The sequence below is a fragment of the Rhinopithecus roxellana genome, chromosome 20 (assembly GCF_007565055.1).
Source record: "Rhinopithecus roxellana isolate Shanxi Qingling chromosome 20, ASM756505v1, whole genome shotgun sequence".
In the NCBI taxonomy this organism is placed as follows: Eukaryota; Metazoa; Chordata; class Mammalia; order Primates; family Cercopithecidae; genus Rhinopithecus; species Rhinopithecus roxellana.
This window is the reverse complement of record NC_044568.1, coordinates 27,362,386-27,379,821: the sequence shown is the minus strand read 5'-3', so window position 1 is coordinate 27,379,821 and position 17,436 is coordinate 27,362,386. Positions and strand designations below refer to the sequence as shown.

At 50.7% G+C, this 17,436-nt stretch overlaps 1 protein-coding gene across 1 annotated transcript in view; it reads left to right on the top strand.

The window, feature by feature from the left end:
• Positions 1 to 1,618: 1,618 nt before the first annotated feature.
• ADCY7 (adenylate cyclase 7) overlaps positions 1,619 to 17,436 on the top strand; it is a 73,639-nt gene continuing 57,821 nt past the window's right edge. Inside the window, exon 1 of the mRNA XM_030925210.1 lies at positions 1,619 to 1,680. The gene's annotated coding sequence lies outside the window, so the exon portion shown is untranslated. The remainder of the gene's footprint in view (positions 1,681 to 17,436) is intronic.

The following is a 17,436-nucleotide window of genomic DNA, read 5'->3' as shown; positions in this document are numbered from 1 at the left end:
CTCCGCTCCCCTCTCTCTTTCTAGGGCTGACCTTGGCAGAGGTCACCGTGTCCCAGGACTGAGGCACTGGCTGTTCTGGAGGCCTTGGGGAAACAGGTGGGTTTCTTCGTTTTCAAGGTTCTGCTGAAGGGGTGGGGCTGCCGGGGGTGGGCAGTGCGTTCGGAAGCTGGCTCTGCTGATAATCCTATTCCCATTCTTCATTGCTGCCGGGATTCCCATTACCAGAGCAGGGAGGCCCCAGCTGCTCAGATCTTCCCGGGTGAGCCCTCAGGATGCTGCAGTGACCCGGCCAGGGCCCTCCACGGGAAGGCCGATGAATAGTGGAGTCGCACCAGCCCAGAGAGCCAATTGCCACCATGCTTGATGCCCGGGGACTGCACGAGCCCAGAGGAGCGGCCTGAACAGCGCGGGAAGCCCAGTGGGCTTGCTGCTGCTGGGATGTAAGTCTCAGGTGGGACCTCCCTGTCGCCATCTGGAGTGGAAATCAGAGGCTCCACCTTCCAGCCTTGGCCATCTGATTTCTCAGCATGGTTTCAACGTGGGTGGCCTCGGGCTAGGTTCCAGGCCCACCGCGGGGGGCAACGCCCTCCCACACCAGAATCTCTCCCCTCTAGGGTGAGCTGGGGTACCAGGCTCCAGGATCCCACCATAGGTTCCCAGTACATCAACGTTTCTCCTACCTGTTTGTCATAGATCCCCCGAGTGCTTGTTAAACTACAGACTCTCTGGCCCTTTCTATGAAGACCTGCTAGGGCCTTGGGGGTCGGACCTGAGAAATGGGCATAACAGGTGCTTCTGTAACCCCTCTCAGTGAAGTGGGAACTCCCAATTCCTGGGAGTTCTAAGACCAGTGGGAAAGGGCGGGACTCATGGAGGCCTGCAAGTGAGAAATGCCCTCGTGGACTTGATTACTCCCGCGGACGGTCTCCTCTGCCCCTCCCAGGGTGACTCACAGGAGGCTTTCTTGCTCACCCTGTCTGAGTTTCTTGGAAACAGGGCAGATTTTTTTTTTTTTCTGCCAACACTGGGGCCCCACCCTGAGCTGCAGGGATCACAACGAGATTACAACACCTACTTTCTGAGGACACCTACAGGGGTGGTTGCGGTCATCTCCCGCCTCTGAGCCCTGCCATAGGAGGTTAAGGCTTGAGTGAGACGCAAGGCGGGACCAAAGCTCCCCCGGCTTGGGAGGAGGGCACTGGCCCGCCGTCTGTGGATCCTTCCAGAAACACTGGCTCTCCTGGAGGGGAGGGGAGGCCTGGGGCAGAAACACTGCAAGAGTTTGCTAGAAAGTGTTTCCCTCTGGGGGTGGGGCGGGCCTGGCGCTCCCCAGCACGTGCGCGCGGTACCTGGAGAAAGTCCTGCTGGGACGCCTTTCCTTCCTGCCGCGCCCCGAGCTTGCCCGGCCGGTCCCTCCCGCGTCAGCGCATTTCCCACGGTTCTGGGGGAGCTGGGGCCGGGGAGGGGCGGGGGCAGCTGCGCCTGCAGGGTGGACGCGGCCTACGGGGCGCCCCCCAGTCCCCCGCCCCGGCTCCCGCCCCCGCGCCCCGGGCCTGGGACACGCGGCCAGCGGGGGGCGCCTGCGGCCGCTCCTCCTTCCCCGCCCGCGGTGAGTGCCGGGCCAGCCCGCGGCCACTGGGGCGGTCACTCTGGCGGCGGTGGAGCGGGAGCGCGCGGCAGGTGAGCGCGGGGCGCAGAGGAGCGCGGCGGGCGGGCCCGGGATGCGCCCGGGGTCGGGGGGTGCCCGTGGCCGCTGCCCCGCGCCGCGCGGTCCCCACACAGACGGGCGGGTGGCCCCTCTCCCGGCCCGTCCTTCCCCGGCCTCGCGGGCGCCCGGCGGTGGCGGCTCCTGCCCGGGTGGGTCGGGAATGCTCCGAGACCCTCCCTCGGGCCACGACCTCCCCACTTAGGCACGGCCGGCAGGGATACACTTCCCAGACGCTGCCCCAGCCGGAGCCCGCTTTGATGACAAGACTGAGACCCGAGGGAGGCCGCCCGGCCCCAGACCCCTGCGGTGGAGCCCGGCTGGCTTAGGGCGCAGAGCAGGGCTGGCTCCGGGCGGCGGGGCCTGTTGGAAGCAAACACTGCACAGGGTAGCAGCCTCTGTGGGCGCAGGACCGGGCTGTGGGTCTGCAGCGCTTGCGCCAGAGCCGGTAGAGAGCAGGACCCCTCCGTGGCCAAAGAGGACCAGGGTCCATGGGAGAGTGAGCCAGGCCCGGCCCCTGCCTCGGATCCCAACCTGGGAACCCAGATGCCTCGCACATGAGGAAGTGACAATGGGAGCCGACCCCTGTTGGGAGAGAGAGGCTGGAGCCTCTCCATGGATTGGAGTTGTTCCCTCTCCTGGTTTATGTCTCAGGTCCCCTCCCTCCAAGCCAGGAACTCCTTTCTGAGCCCCAGAGCTGAAGCTGGAAATGACCGCGTGGGCGCCGTGAACAGAAGTAGAGCCCTTAAAATGAGGAGCAGGATACCCTGTGTGGTCGACTGAAGCCCCCTCGGGCCCGGTCCAGAGTGATGCTCCAGAGATTGAATGACTGAATGAATGACCAACAGGACTGTAGTGGACTCTGGGTGAGGCTACAGCTGTGGGGACTTAGGCAGGGGCTTTGGGCCCTGAGAGGAGGGGGTTCTGGGGTTCAGTGAATGCCTTCAAACATGGGCAGGTGCCCTTGTAGAAGGGAGTTTGTGGGCTGTGGAGCTGGGGGCAGGCTGTGGGGAGGAGTCAGACTCCAGGTTTATGGGGGGACCCCACAGAAGTGGCTGACTGGGCCTGGGTAGAGGGGTGAGAACCCTCTTCCCCACTATCTGATGAGTTGAATCCATATGCGGAGGCAGGGTTTTTTTTTTCTTGAAACTGGGCCTTGCTCTGTCCTCCAGACTGAAGTGCAATGGCATAATCATGGCTCAGTGCAGCCTCCACCTCCCAGGCTCAGGTGATCCTCCCACCTCAGCATCCCTAGTAGCAGCTGGGATTACATACAGGTGTGCGCCACCATGCCCGGCTAATTTATTGATTTTTTTTTTTTTTTTTTTTTTTTTTTTTTGTAGACACATGGTCTCACTATGTTGTCCAGGCTAGTCTTGAACTCCTGGGCTCAAGTGATCCTCCTGCCTCAGCCTCCCAAAGTGCTGAAATTACAGGTGTGAGCCACCGTACCCATCCTTCCTTTCTTTTCTTTTTCTTTTTCTTTTCTTTTCTTTGACTCCTGATTTTTATTATTGAGTTTCTTCTCCATCTGAAGCTGTCTTCTGTGGCTGGGAGCCTGGCCTCACAGGACCAGGTCTTCTAAAGCTGCCTCCCCACTGCTCAGTATTTGGGATCCCTAGGTGCTGGGTCCTCTTCCTTCAGCAGCCACACAGGCCCTGAGTGCCCCTGGGCTTGAAAGAATGGGTACTTTTGGGCTTTTCACAGAGGGGAGCAGGGAGAGGTGAGGCCTGCTGGGCCCTCCCAGGGAGCCTTCCAATTTCCAAGGCCCTTACAAAGCCCCTGCGTATCCCTTGTATCTTTAATCATAAGTCAGGCAGGACCCAAACGACCAGCCCATTTGCAGGTGAGAGAGCTGAGGTCCTCACAGGTCTGGTAGCAAGGAGCTGGGCTGTTCTGATGTGGTCTAGGTGTAGCCCGTTTGCATCCACATCAGCCTGAGCCCCACCCCCGAATGCAGAGTCAAGTGGGCCTGGTGAGTGCCCCACCGCAGGCAGCACACATTCCCTGCCTTTGCCCCGCCCACCTCTTCCTCTTCCCGTTCCTACACTGTACCTAGAGTTGCCCTGGGGCTTTGCTCCTAACCCCCACCTCTTGGAGCCCCCTTCTTGATGGGCACAAAGGAATGTTGCTGATGGAGAGGGGTTTATGTCTCCTCCTTCCTATCCCTGGCTGAATCCAGCAAGGGGCGGCCTGTGTCTGGGCAGGAGGCAGAGAGGTGAGTTAGGTGTGGGCCCTGCTGTGGCCAGTAGGGGAGACCGAGTGGATGCACTTTGACCCCAAACACTCACACTGCAGGCAGGCCAGGCTGTGCTTTTGTGCATTGAAGGGTAAGGAGGGACCGTTACTTTTTACAGATACCCTGTACAAAAATTTAGGGTATCTTTGGGGGAGTTTGTGGACAGATCACTTTCTTATTTAGTCATGCTTTCTGCGTTTTCAAAATTGCCAGCAATGAGGAAGAAAAGCAAAACTTTATTCCCTTTGTGTTTGCTCTGGTAAATTTTCAAGAGCAGTTCTGCTGCTTCTGAATCTTAGAATTGGATTTGCAGATGAGGTCTGGAGGCTGATGCCAATTTCTGAATTTGACAGGATAACACATGGTGAGGTTCCAGGATTTTGAGGTATTTCAGTACACATTAGCCTCACAGCCTAACAGAATGGCCTGGGACTCAGGTGGACGATGCCCTGTTGGTCGGTGGCAGAGCTTCTTGCTGGCATGTCACCTCTTCTGCTGTGTGTCTGCTGGGATCTGTGGCTCATGGTGGTTGGGAAGCTACCTGGGTCCTGCCTCCTCTTCCCAGATGTGCAGACTGTGTGTGGGCCCCTTGAGTGCTTTCTGCTCTCTGCATAAGAACCTGCACCATTCCCACCTCCCAGGCCTTGCCCTTTGCTGTGTCTTCTTCCTGTAACCCTTCCAGTATGGTCCTATTGTGTGTCTTAGCAAGTACTCAGGCTCTGGCCTGGCGCAGTGGCTCACGCCTGTAATCCTAGGTCTTTAGGAGGCTGAGGCAGGCAGATCGCTTGAAGTCAGGAATTTGAGACCAGCCTGGCCAACATGATGAAACCCCGTCTCTACTAAAAATACAAAAATTAGCTGGGAATGGTGGTGGGTGCCTGTAATCCCAGCTACTCGGGAGGCTGAGGCAGGAGAATCACTTGAGCCTGGAAGGCGGAGGTTGCAGTGAACTGCGATTGCGCTACTGCACTCCAGCTTGCTCTGGGTGACAGAGCAAGACTCTGTCTCAAACAACAACAACAACAACAACAACAAACCAAAGTACTCAGGCCCCTCTTAGACAGTTGACCTCATGGGTTCCCCCTGAGCCCTGGTCTGTGGGTTAGGGATGTGGCCTGCGGGCAATTACGACTTCAGGCTCTGCCTTTTAGACCTGGACATTTGGGCCTGGACTATAAGGGGAGAACATGGCAGGCACTGCTGGCCCCAGCTCTCTGAGGCCCTCGTTATCACCCAGTTTGCCAGGAGGTGGGGGGACTCCTTTGCAGGTGAGCACATTCTTTCTCTGGAAATAGCTACGTGGGGCCCTGCTGGGCGGGGGTGGTGGGCATCTGGCTAGGGCCATTGCCAGGCGTGGGGAGCAGGCAGCCTGAGGCCCAGCCCATGTGTGCACAGGAGAGTGCTCCTTCAGTTAATGACCACGTGCTGAGTGAGGCGCCTTGAGCAGCTGTTTGCAGAGGGATCCCCTGTTCAGTTAACAACAAAGGTCTTTCTTTGGAAACTCTTGGGCCTGGAAGACAAGAGCAGCACAAGCTCTAAAGAGAGTCCCCCGAGCTTGAGTCCCACCTTAATGTTTGGTAGCTGTGTGATTTTGGGCAAGTGTTTCAACTGAGCCTTCAGTTTCTCACTTATAAAATGTGGACAGTAAGAGTGCTTATCTCAAGGCCAGGCGTGGTGGCTCAAGCCTGTAATCCCAGCACTTTGGGAGGCCGAGATGGGCGGATCACGAGGTCAGGAGATCGAGACCATCCTGGCTAACACGGTGAAACCCCGTCTCTACTAAAAAATACAAAAAAAAAAAAAAAAAAAAAAAAAAACTAGCAGGGCAAGGTGGCGGGTGCCTGTACTCCCAGCTACTTGGGAGGCTGAGTCAGGAGAATGGCGTAAACCCGGGAGACAGAGCTTGCAGTGAGCTCAGATCCGGCCACTGCACCCCAGCCTGGGCGACAGAGCGAGACTCCGTCTCAAAAAAAAAAAAACAAAAAAAAGAATGCTTATCTCAAAGGCCAGGGATTTAACCTCCAGGTTAAAGGACATTGAAGAGAGGTGACAACAAAATGAATTGGCCGGGCGAGGTGGCTCACGCCTGTAATTCCAGCACATTGGGAGGCCGAGGCGGGTGGATCACCTGAGCTCAGGAGTTCGTGACCAGCCCGGCCAACATGGTGAAACCCCATCTCTACTAAAAATACAAAAAATTAGCCGGGCATGGTAGCTTGTACCTGTAGTCCCAGCTACTTGGGAGGCTGAGGCAGGAGAATCGCTTGAACCCAGGAGGCAGAGGCTGCAGTGAGCCGAGATCACTACACTGCACTCCAGCCTGGGGGGCAAAGCAAGACTCCATCTCAAAAAAAACAAAAAAACATAAAACCTAAAATGTAGTATGTGGCCAGGTGCAGTGGCTCACACCTTTAATACTAGCACTTTGGGAGGTTGAGGCAGGTGGATCACTTGAGGTCAGGAGTTTGAGACCAGCCTGGACAATGTGGTGAAACTCTGTCTCTATTTTAAAAAATAAACAATTTTAAAACAAGTAAAATTAAATTTTAAAAATGCAGTATGTGAGCATACGGTGGGGAAAAAGGTATAAAGCACATTATTGAGATGGTTGATAAAATTGGGTATGGGCTGTAAAGTATTATATCAACATTAAATGATCAGATAACTGTTTATCTGAGCCCTTGTTCTTAGGAAATTTGCAAGGCTAAAGGAGCACTCTCAAATATTAAAGAGAAACAAATGTATAGATATCTAATAGAAGGAAGCAAAATGGTACAAATAGGCAAATCTGGATTAAAAAGCATAGAATTCTTTGTACTTATCACTTTTCTGAAAGATTTTTGAAAGTATTTAAAATACAGCTTTAAAAAATGCCTGTCTTGCTGGTGAGGTGACTTACACCTGTAATCCCAGCACTTTGGGAGGCCAAGGTGGGAGGAACGCTTTAGGCCAGGAGTCTGAGACTAGCTTGAGCAACACAGCAAGATTCTGTTTCTTCCCCAAAAAAGAAACAAAAAATTGCCAGGCCTGGTGGCACATGCCTGTGGTCCCAGCTACTCCAGAGGTTGAGGCAGGAGGATCACTTGAGCCGAGGAATTCGAGGCTGCAATGAGCTATGATAACTCTACTGCACTGTAGTTTGGGTGATAGAGCGAGACCCTGATTTAAAAAAAGAAAAAGAAAAAGAAAAAAATGCCTGTCTTATGAGATTGTGGTATGATGAAATGACATTACTTCATGGTACTTAGAACAGCCTCTGGCACTCAGTGAGCATTAGCTGTTATTGTTGCTGTTGCTTTTTGTTATCTTTAGTATGGGCAACGTGTGTACCATCCCCTGTCGCCAGGCCTTGTTTCTCCACTTTACAGATGACACAGTTGAAGCCCAGAGAGGTGAAATGGCTTGCTCAGGACCACACTGCAGAGTCCAGCGCCGTGAGAGGAGGACTGCAGAAGTGCTTAAAGTTTATTTTGAATTAATCATCAACATTTGAAAACCACAAGATTTTTACATAAAGCCCAGATTTCTAGTTTCTTTTGCCAACTTAGAAGGCCTGTACCCCTGGCCATGTTGCTGCGTGGCAGCTACTAGTGGAAGCTCAGCAGGGTGGCGCCTTACCCAGTGCTTGGGCCTCCAGTGTCCCCCAGTCCCCGCCTAGCCGGCCAGCCTTTCCCGTCATTGCCCCCTCCTGGCCTCTGGGGACTCCGAGTTCACTGTCCTGGGAAGTGATTGCAGGGTGCTGGGCCAAAAGCTTGGGTTCTCCCCTTCCCCGACCTGCTCCCCCACGCAGAGGGTATAGCATTGCACTGCCTTGACTCAGCCAATCTGGTGTTTGTGGGCAATGGCCGGGGGCTTCAGGCGAGGAGGAAGAGGAGCTGAAGCTTTGGGGCTCCAGCCTGCTCTCCTGTCACAGTCCCAGGCCTCTGTCCATCCCTCCTGCAGCCTCAACCATGTGTCTGGCCCTGAAGAAGGGGTGCAGCAGGGTGGCTCGCTGACCACGCCTTGAGGAGGGTGCAGGAGGAGCCCCCGAGCTGCTGTTTTTGTCCTCGTTGGGTGTATGTAGGCAGGCAGTCCTTTCTCTGCACTGAGCCTCGGTTCTTCCTCTGTGAGATGGGGCTAGACCACCTTCCTGGAGGGTGGGTGGAAGCGGGAGGAACGGGACTTGTCAGTGTTGAGCGCGGCTGAGCTCTGCACACATGGCTGACAGGATGGTTTCATTCCAGTGCGTGGCTTCTAATGCCACTGGTCCCCTGCCAGACTGGCTTCGGGGCTAGCAGGAATGGGTTGAATAAAGGCTGGCAATAGGCATGCCCCAGGGTGTGGGGTGGAGGCAGCCACTGGGCAGGCATTGTTTATGTGCCTGGGTAGGCATTGTTTATGTGCCTTCATAGCTGTGCCTTAAGGTCCTCATCTCACAGAGGAGGGGACAGGCTCAGTGAAGATGGCAGGAGCTCACCTTGGTGAGTTTGGTGTTCAACAGATGGGGAAACTGAGGCTCAGAGAGGTGATGTGACCCTCAGGGGTCCCCTGATCAAGCAATAGCAATGCTAGGACTAGAAGCCAGAGTTTCTGCCTCCTGGGCTCTGGGCTGCATTCCCAGGAGGAAGAAAAAGCTCATTTCTTATTTTTAAATAGTTTTCATTTTTTAAAGTACAGAAACAATTCACATTTAGGTAATGAAAAATCAGAAAATATAAGTAATAAAGTGGGGAAAAAACTTTTAATAGAATCTGAACTCGAAGTAACCCATTAGCATATTGGTGTATATTCTTCCAGACTTTTTTTCCCCAACATATTACAAGAAAAAAAGTTGAGCATTACAACTTTCCTTATTGTCCTGTAAGGGGAGTTCTGTCTGCCCCAGGCTTTGGGTGTGGAGTTGGGGGTCAGGGAGGTTGAAGTGTTACAGACATCACCAGCCCTGCCTTTGACACAGGAGGTGCCCTGGGTGATTTTCTGCCCCCGGTGCAGATATTTTGGTTGTTTCCAGCATTTTTGCAGCTAGAGAGCTGCACTAAACAGCCTGTAGCTAAGTCCTTGCATGTAGTGGGACTGTTTCTTTAGGGTAAATTAAAACAAGTCGTTATCTTTTTCTTTCCTTTTCTTTTTTCTTTTTTCCTTCCCAAGATGGAGTCTTGCTCTGTCGTCCAGGCTGGAGTGCTGTGGCACAATCTCAGCTCACTGCAGCCTCCGCTTCCTGGGTTCAAGTGATTCTTCTGTCTCAGCCTCCTGAGTAGCTGGGATTTACAGATATGTGCCACCATGCCAGACTAATTTTTGTGTTTTTAGTAGACACATAGTTTCACCACGTTGCCCAGGCTGGTCTCAAACTCCTGGCCTCAAGTGATCCACCCCTGCCTTGGCCTCCCAAAATACTAGAATTATAGGTGTGAGCCACCGCGCCCAGCCAAAAATGGGTCCATTTCTTACCTTTGTGGTGCCCTCAGGCTGGACCCAGGTTTGTGGTGGGACCGCATCTGGGAGTGTGGAGGTCTCAGGCACTGAGCGCTTTCCACTGCCCACTCTTCTGTGGTCAAAGGATGAGACAGGGAGGGGCTCCTGGGGGAGGGCTTTGCTGGGAGTGTGTTCTGACGCCACCGTCCAGGTTGGCACTGGAAGCCTTTAAGCTCCTGTGGTGAGGTGGGTTGAGGTAGGGGTGGAGGCGGTGGCGTCTGCTGCTACATGCTGGTGGGGCCTAGGGGGTCAGAGCCTGGAGCCTCCTTTGCTTCCAGCGGGAGGGGACCTCAGGAAGAGCTTGCATGTGTCTCTGTCTTTGTCCTTGTCTGTCTCTAACTGCCTTTCTCTGTGTGTCTGTCTGTCTGTCTGTCTGTCTGTCTCTCTCTCTCTCTCTCTCTCTCTCTCTGTCTCTCTCCAGTCAGGAGCAGGGTTGAGGCTGGGTCTGTGTTTCTGACCCTGAGACCTCAGGAGAGTTACCTTCCCTCTCAAGACCACACGATCCTCATCTGTAGGAAGGGGCTAAAAATGACCCCTTTGCCGTGTGAGAGACGGAGGAGATGGCAGATCCCACAGTGCTTTCAGTGACAAGGTTTTGACATTTCGTTATGAACAAGCCAACAGACACAGCAGCAGACAGGGCAGCGCACCAGCACACCACCCCACGCACCCCTGCCTCTGCTTCCGCAGGCTCCAGCCCGTGGCCTCTGGGAGCTGCCTCTCCTCCCACACACAGCCCCCTCCAGCCACCCTGTCACTTCATCTGTGAGAATGGTAGTCTATGTTACTAAAAGATAAGATGCTTAAAAAACAGACAATGACCAAAGAACTGTTAAAACTAATAAACTAACACAGTGAAATTGTAAAGTCAACACACAAAAATCAGTCATATTTCTGTATGTTAGCTAACTATCTGAAAAAGAAATCAAGAAGATAATCCCATTCACAATAGCCACATGAAGAAATACTTAGGAATAAATTCAACCAAGAAGGTGAGAGAGCTGTATGCTGAAATCTATAAAACAATGAACCAAGAAATGGAACAAGATACAAATAGATGGGATGTTATCCATGTTCATGGATTGGAAGAATTAATATCGTGCACATGTCCATACTACCTGAAGCTATGAAGAATGTTGAATGCAGCCTCTGTCAACATTCCAGTGACTTCTCACAGAAAAAGAAAAAACAGGGAACACACCTTTGGTTTACAGCGAAAGCGATGTCTCCCTGTCCCCTGCCCCCGCCCCCTGCCAAAACAAAAGAAAAAACAATTCTAAAATTCAGGTGAAACCATAAAAGACCCCAAATAGCTAAAGTGATCTTGAGCAAGAAAATCAAAGCTGAAGGCATCACACTACCTAATTTCAAAATATATTACAGAGCGACAGTAATTAACATAGCACTGTGCTGGCATAAAAATAGACATATTGGGCTAGGCATGGTGGCTTATGCCTGTAATCCTAGCATTTTGGGAGGCTGAGGTGGGAGGATTGCTTGAGGCCAGAAGTTTGCAGCTAGCCTGGGCAACATAGCAAGACCTTGTCTCTACCAAAAAAAAAAAAAAAAAAAATTAAAAAAATTAAAAATTTGCCAAGTGTGGTGGCAGGAGCCTGTAGTCCCAGGTACTTGGGAGGCTAAGGTGGGAGGATTGCATGAGCCTGGGAGCTTGAGGCTGCAGTGAGCTATGATTGTGCCAGTGTACACCAGCCTAGGTGACAGAGTGAGCCAATTAAAAAAAAAAAAAAAAATATATATATATATATATAATTATTTTTTATACAGATAGGGCCATCCAAAGTGCTGGGATTACAGGCATGAGCTACTATGCCTGGCCCATAAGACCCTGTTTCTGTAAAAAAAAAAAAAAAAAAAAAAAAAAAAGAGACGTATCAACCAATGGAACAGGATAGAGAGCTCAGAAATGAACCCATGAATACAGTTACAGCTCAATAATTTGTTTGTTTGTTGTTCAGATAGTGTCTCACTCTGTCACCAGCCTGGAGTACAGTGGTGCGATTTTGCCTCACTGCAAACTCCGCTTCCCATGCTCAAGCCACGCCCCTACTTCAGCCTCCTGAGTCACTGGGACCACAGGTACATGCCACCTTTGGTTAAGTTTTATATTTTTTGTAGAGATGGGGTTTCAACATGCTGCTCAGGCTGGTCTTGAACTGGTGAACTCAAGGGCTCTGCCTACCTCGGCCTCCCAAAGTGCTGGGATTACAGGCATGAGCCACCATGCCTGTCCACTCCACTGATTATTTTGACAAACGTGCCAAGAACACACCATGGGAAAAGGATAGCCTCTTCAATAAACGGTGTTGGGAAGACTGGGTATTCACATGCAGGAGGATGAAATTAGATCTTTACATGCAAAAACCAACTCAGAATGGACTGAAGACTTAAACATAAGACCTGAAACTATAGAACTACTAGAAGAAAATGTAGTGAAAAAGCTATGTGATACTGTTCTGGGAAATTGTTATTTTGACCCCAAAATCTCATGCAACAGAAGCAACAATAGACAAGTAGGATGATGTCAAACTTAAAAGCTTCTGCATGGCAAAGAAAACAGTTAACAAAAGAGACAACCTGTAGACTGGGAGAAAATATTTGCAAGCCAAACATCTGATGAGAAGTTAATATCCAAAATAGATAAGGAACTTAGTAACAGCAACAACAACAACAAACCCAATTAAAAATGGGCAAAGGATCTGAATAGACATTTTTCAAAAGAGCCCATACAAATTACCAACAGGTGTACGAAAAAATGTTCAACATTACTAATCATTAGGGAAATGCATATTAAAACCACGGTGAAGTATCACCTCTCACCTGTTAGAATGGCTATTATTAAAAAGATAAGAGAAGCCAGGTGTGGTGGCTCATGCCTGTAATTCCAGCACTTTGGGAGGCTAAGGCAGGAGGATTGCTTGAGCCTGGGAGTTTGAGACCAGCCTGAGCAACATAGGGAGAACCCATCTGTACAAAAAATAAAAAAAAACAAGCCAGGTGTGGCAGTGTGCACCTGTTAGTTCTAGCTAGTCAGGAGGCTGAGGTGGGAGGATCACTTGAGCCCAGAATTCAGAGGCTTCAGTGAGCTATGATCACACCACTGCACTCCAGCTGGGCAAGACCCTCTCTCAAAAAAAAAAAAAAAAAAAAAAAAAAAAAAAAAAAAAGAGAGAGAGAGAGACAGGTGTTGGAGGAAATGTTGAGAAAAGGAAACCCTTGAGCACTGTTGGTGGGAATACAAATTAGCACAGCCATTATGGAAAATAGTAGGGCCCCCCTTCCTTCCACTCGTGGGTACATGTCCAAAGGATTTGAAAGTAGCATGTCAAAGAGATATCTGCACTCCCATAATTATTGCAGCATTATTCATAATAGCCAAGATCTAGATACAAGTGTCCCTTAATGGATGAAGACATACATACACAATGAGATATTATTTAGCCTTAAAAAAGAAGGAACATGGGCGAACCTAATGGACATTACGCTAAGTAAATAAGCCAGGCACAGAAGGACAAATACTGCACAATCTCACTTATGTGTGGAGTCTAAGAAATCTAGGCTGTGTGCGGTGGCTCACGCTTGTCATCTCAGTGCTTTGGGAGGCTGAGGTGAGAAAATTGCTTGAGGCCAGTTGTTCAAAACAAGCATGGGCAACATAGCACCCCGCCTCTACAAAACAAACCAAATCCAAAAGACCACCGCCAACAAAAAAATCCAATTGAACTCAGAAGCAGCAAGTGGAAGGGTGGTTACCAGAGGCTGTGTGTAGGTAGCGGGGGCAGGGATGGGGTGGGGAGAGGGATGTAGATAGGGAGAGGCAGTCAGAGGATACAAAGTTTTAGTTAGGAGGAATAAGTTTTTTGAGACCTATTGCACAGCATGGTGACTATAGTTAATGTATATTTCAAAATAACTAAGAGGGTCATTTCAAATGTCCTCACCACAAACAGTGCTAAATACTTGAGGTGATATGTTAATTAACTTCATTTCATCATTCTACATTGTATATATGTAATGTCACTTTGTATCCCATAAATATATACAATTATAACTGATCAATTGACAATAAAATTTAAAAAACAATCATATTTTACCACACATATTGCTAAACATTAGCAATAATTCTTTAAGATCATAACTATCAATTTGGTGTTCAAACTTCCAATTGTTTTGTAAATGTCAAATATATATATGTATTTATATTTTATATATTAGATTTATCTTTTTTTTTGAGACAGGGTGTCTGTTGCCCAGGTTAGAGTGCAGTGATGAGTCTCGGTCCACTGCAACCTCCACCTCCCAGGCTCAGGTGATCCTCCCACCTCAGCCTCCCAAATAGCTGGGACCACAGGCATGCACCACCATACCAGGCTAAATTTTTTGTATTTTTTGTAGAGACAGGATTTCACCACATTGCCCAGACTGGTCTCAAACTTCTGGACTCAAGTGATACGCTTGCCTCGGCCTCCCAATGTGCTGGGATTAGGGACGTGAGCCACCATGCCAGGCCTATATATTATTAGCTTTTTAAAATCAGGATCCAGAGCCAGGCATAGTGGCATGTACTTTGTAATGTAACCTCCAAGCTACTTGAGAGGCTGAGGTGGGAGGATTACTTGAGGTCAGGAGTTGGAGGCTGTGGTGAGCTATGGCTGAGCCACTGCACTCCAGCCTGGGTGACAGAAAGAGACCCTGTCTCTTTAAAAAATAATAATCATCAGGATCCGAATGAGGTCCGCGTGACGAAACTGTGATACGTTTCTACAGTCTTTCATCCGTAGGACTGGTACTCATTCATTCTCTCTGTCTTCCATGCAGTGTTTTTGTTGAAGCTGGGTCCCTTTACCTGTAGGAGAGCTTCCTGTAATGTGTAGCATGCTCCTTGTCCCCTGAATCCCGTAAACTCATAGTTGTATCCAGAGGCTTGATCTAATTCAGTTTTGATTTTTTTTCACACAACAGCACATTGGAGATGCTATTGGAAATTTCTGGGAGGCACATGTGGTCTGGTGAATTTCCTTTTGTAATACTGGCAGTCATTGATATTCAATGACTTTAAGGTAGTTTTTTTTTTTTTTTTGAGACATGGTCCCTCTCTGTCGCCCAGGCTAGAGTGCAGTGGCTCAATCATAGCTCACTGCAGCCTTGAGCTCCAGGCTCAAGCAATCCTCCCACCTCAGCTTCCCAAGTAGCTGGGACCACAGGCGCCCACCACCTGCTCAGGCTGATTTTTTTTGTAGAGATGAGGTTTCACTCTGTTGTATTGGTTGGTCTTGAACTGCTGGCCTCAAGCGATCCTCCTGATCTTCCTGTCTTGGTCTCCCAAAGTGCTGGAATTATAAGCATGAGCCACCACGCCCAGCCCTTAAGGTAGTATTTTTAATTATGGTAAAAACCTTCCATTTTCACCCTGTTACAAGTGGTGCCTAGTTTGGTGTTGGGTGGAAAACTACCCATCTCAGGGCATTGCTTTTCCTTATTCTTGTTTTTTCTTGATTGTAGCTGGTTTTCCTCCTCTGTTAATTATGTGGGTAGTATATTTTCTTTAGAGAAAAACTGAAAAGCAGATCTGAACAAAAAGATAAATATTAAAGTAAAACTGTGCCAAATTCTATCACCTACTGATAACTCCTAAGATTTGGGACATTTTCTTCCCGATTTTCTTGTATGCAAAAAAATACAGGCATCCCTGTGAAATCGTTAAAAAAGAAAGGGGTCACACTTTACATGAGGTTCTGGGAGCTGCTATTTTCAATTCGTGGTATGTCTGAAGCCCCCTTTGAGGATCTGGTGGAAGGGACGTGGCCTTCCTCCCTGCCTGTCCATGGGTCACACTGGGCCGGGTGCAGGGAAGGACAGGCGGCCTCTGGTTCGGCCCAGCTGCCAAGTTTTTCAAAGGAAATAAGGGCTTTTGGTTGGCAGGGCAGTCGCTTTCACATCTGTTCTTTTAGGATTCTCTGCTGTTACTCAACACACCATGACCCCAGCTGCCCCTTTCCTTCTCCAAAGCCCCGTCTCCCAGACCTGGCAGAGATCGGGGCTCTGGGGGTCATGGGAGCCAGCTCCCTGCCCTTGAATGGGCTGTGTTGCTTACATGAGGTCGGGCTGTTCATCTTTCCTTGTTCTGGCATTGGAACAGGGCCAAGCAGCAGCGATTTAGGAGGGGCAGTAGCTGCGGGGTGCTGGGTTTAATGGGAAAGATGCTGTTTACTTAGAATATGTGTTCATTTGGAGTGGCTTTGGGGCTTACCCCAGGCCACCCCTTAGGACCAGCACTGATTAGGGCTCAGAAGGCCCTAATGGACCTGGGCATTTTCTTATGTTCCTAGCATGAGAAAGGAACAGATCCCTGCACATCCCTGAGCCCACAGCTGGGAAGAGATGTGGGCAGAGGCCTGGAGGAGGTGGGTGGATGCACTGGAATGTTCCCCTCCTCCCAGGGGGAGTGGCTCTATCAAGCTGTGCTACCTCTGAGTCTCTCTCCCTGGGGAGTTCACCTCAGTCCCAAGTGTGGAAGAGCTGGGGTGCATGAAACCGCATGGAGTCAGCCCTGCTCTGTCCTCCCACGTGGGGTGAGGGGGCGCTCACACTGCTGGCTGCACCGAGTGGGTGCCATGTTTCTGCACTGTGTTCTTGTTGGGAGTATCTGGTACAGGTCAATCTGGCAGAAATATCGTGAGGGCCTGTGGTGCTGGGGAGAGGTGGTCCTTGCCCTCAGCCAGATGGGTAGATGGGTCTGATGGAGGAGAAGACAGGACCCTCAGTCACTCCTGAGCAGGGAGGGTGCTGCATGAATAAGTTCAGGTTCTTTGAGCTGCAAGTGCCAGAAACCCACTCTAACCAAAGGGAAGGGAGAAAGAGAGGACTTGAGACTTTGTGTGGATTCAGACATGGCTGGATCCAGGGACTCAAATGGTATCATAAAGACTGCTTCTCTCTCCATTTCTCTGTCTTGGCTTCCTTTTCAGGCCAGTTCTCCCACAGGGAGGTTGTATTTGTAATCTATTGCTGTGTAACGAATTACTCCAATTACCTCACAATTTCTGTAGGTCAGGAGTTCAGGCTGAGCTGGGTGCTTCTGGCTGGGGTTCTCTGATGAGGTTGCAATCAAGCTGCCTGTCAAGCTGCAGTCATCTGAATGCTTGGCTGGGGCTGGAGGGTCTGCCTCTGAGGCGGCTTCGTCACATGAAGGGTGGGTTGGTGCTGGCTGCTGGTGGGAGGCTTCAGTTCCTCGTACAGAGATCCCTCCTTGGCGCTGCTTGAGTGTCCTCGCACCATGGTGTCTGGCTTCCCCTAGAGGGAGTGATCCAAAGGAAAGCTGAGTGGAAGCTGTGATATCTTTCACAATCTCAGAAGCCGCACATTGTGGTTTCCACAATATTTTTTTGGTCACACAGGTGGTGTGGGAGGGGACCATTCACAGACGAGTTCCAGGGGACAAGCATCACTGGAGTCTGACTGCCACTGTAGCAAAGATGGCCCCAGTGGCTCGTAGCCCACACCTACTGCCAGCTGAATGAGAACACTTTCCCACAGTCCTAACAAAAGTCCCGAAAGTGAATTTCACAGGACTACCTGAGTCTTACACCCATTCCTCAATATACACTGGTCGTGAATCCACCCCTGCAGGGCTGGTTCCCCTTAGGAACAAGGAGCTGTTACCAAAAGTGGACCTGACATCCTCTCTGGAGAGGCCTGAGGGAAAGTCTGTGGCATTGTGGCCTAGAGGAGGTGATGGTGGGGCACTGGGGAAGGCTTCCTGGTAGAGGTGGCACCTGTACCTGGCAGGATGGGTAGCATTTTGAGCATTCAAGGGGCACTAAGGCCTGAGCAAATGCATGGAAGTCAGGCAGCTGGGTAGCAAGTGGAGGGAGATAAGGATGGAAAAGTGAGTTGGGCCAGGTGGGGGTCCCCGAGAGGCAGGAGGAGGAAGCAGGACTTGCTTCTGGAGGCACAGGCAAGCCATGGAAGGTGTTTGAAGGCAGGCACGTCGCAGAGCCTAGGGATCTAGGGTTTAGAG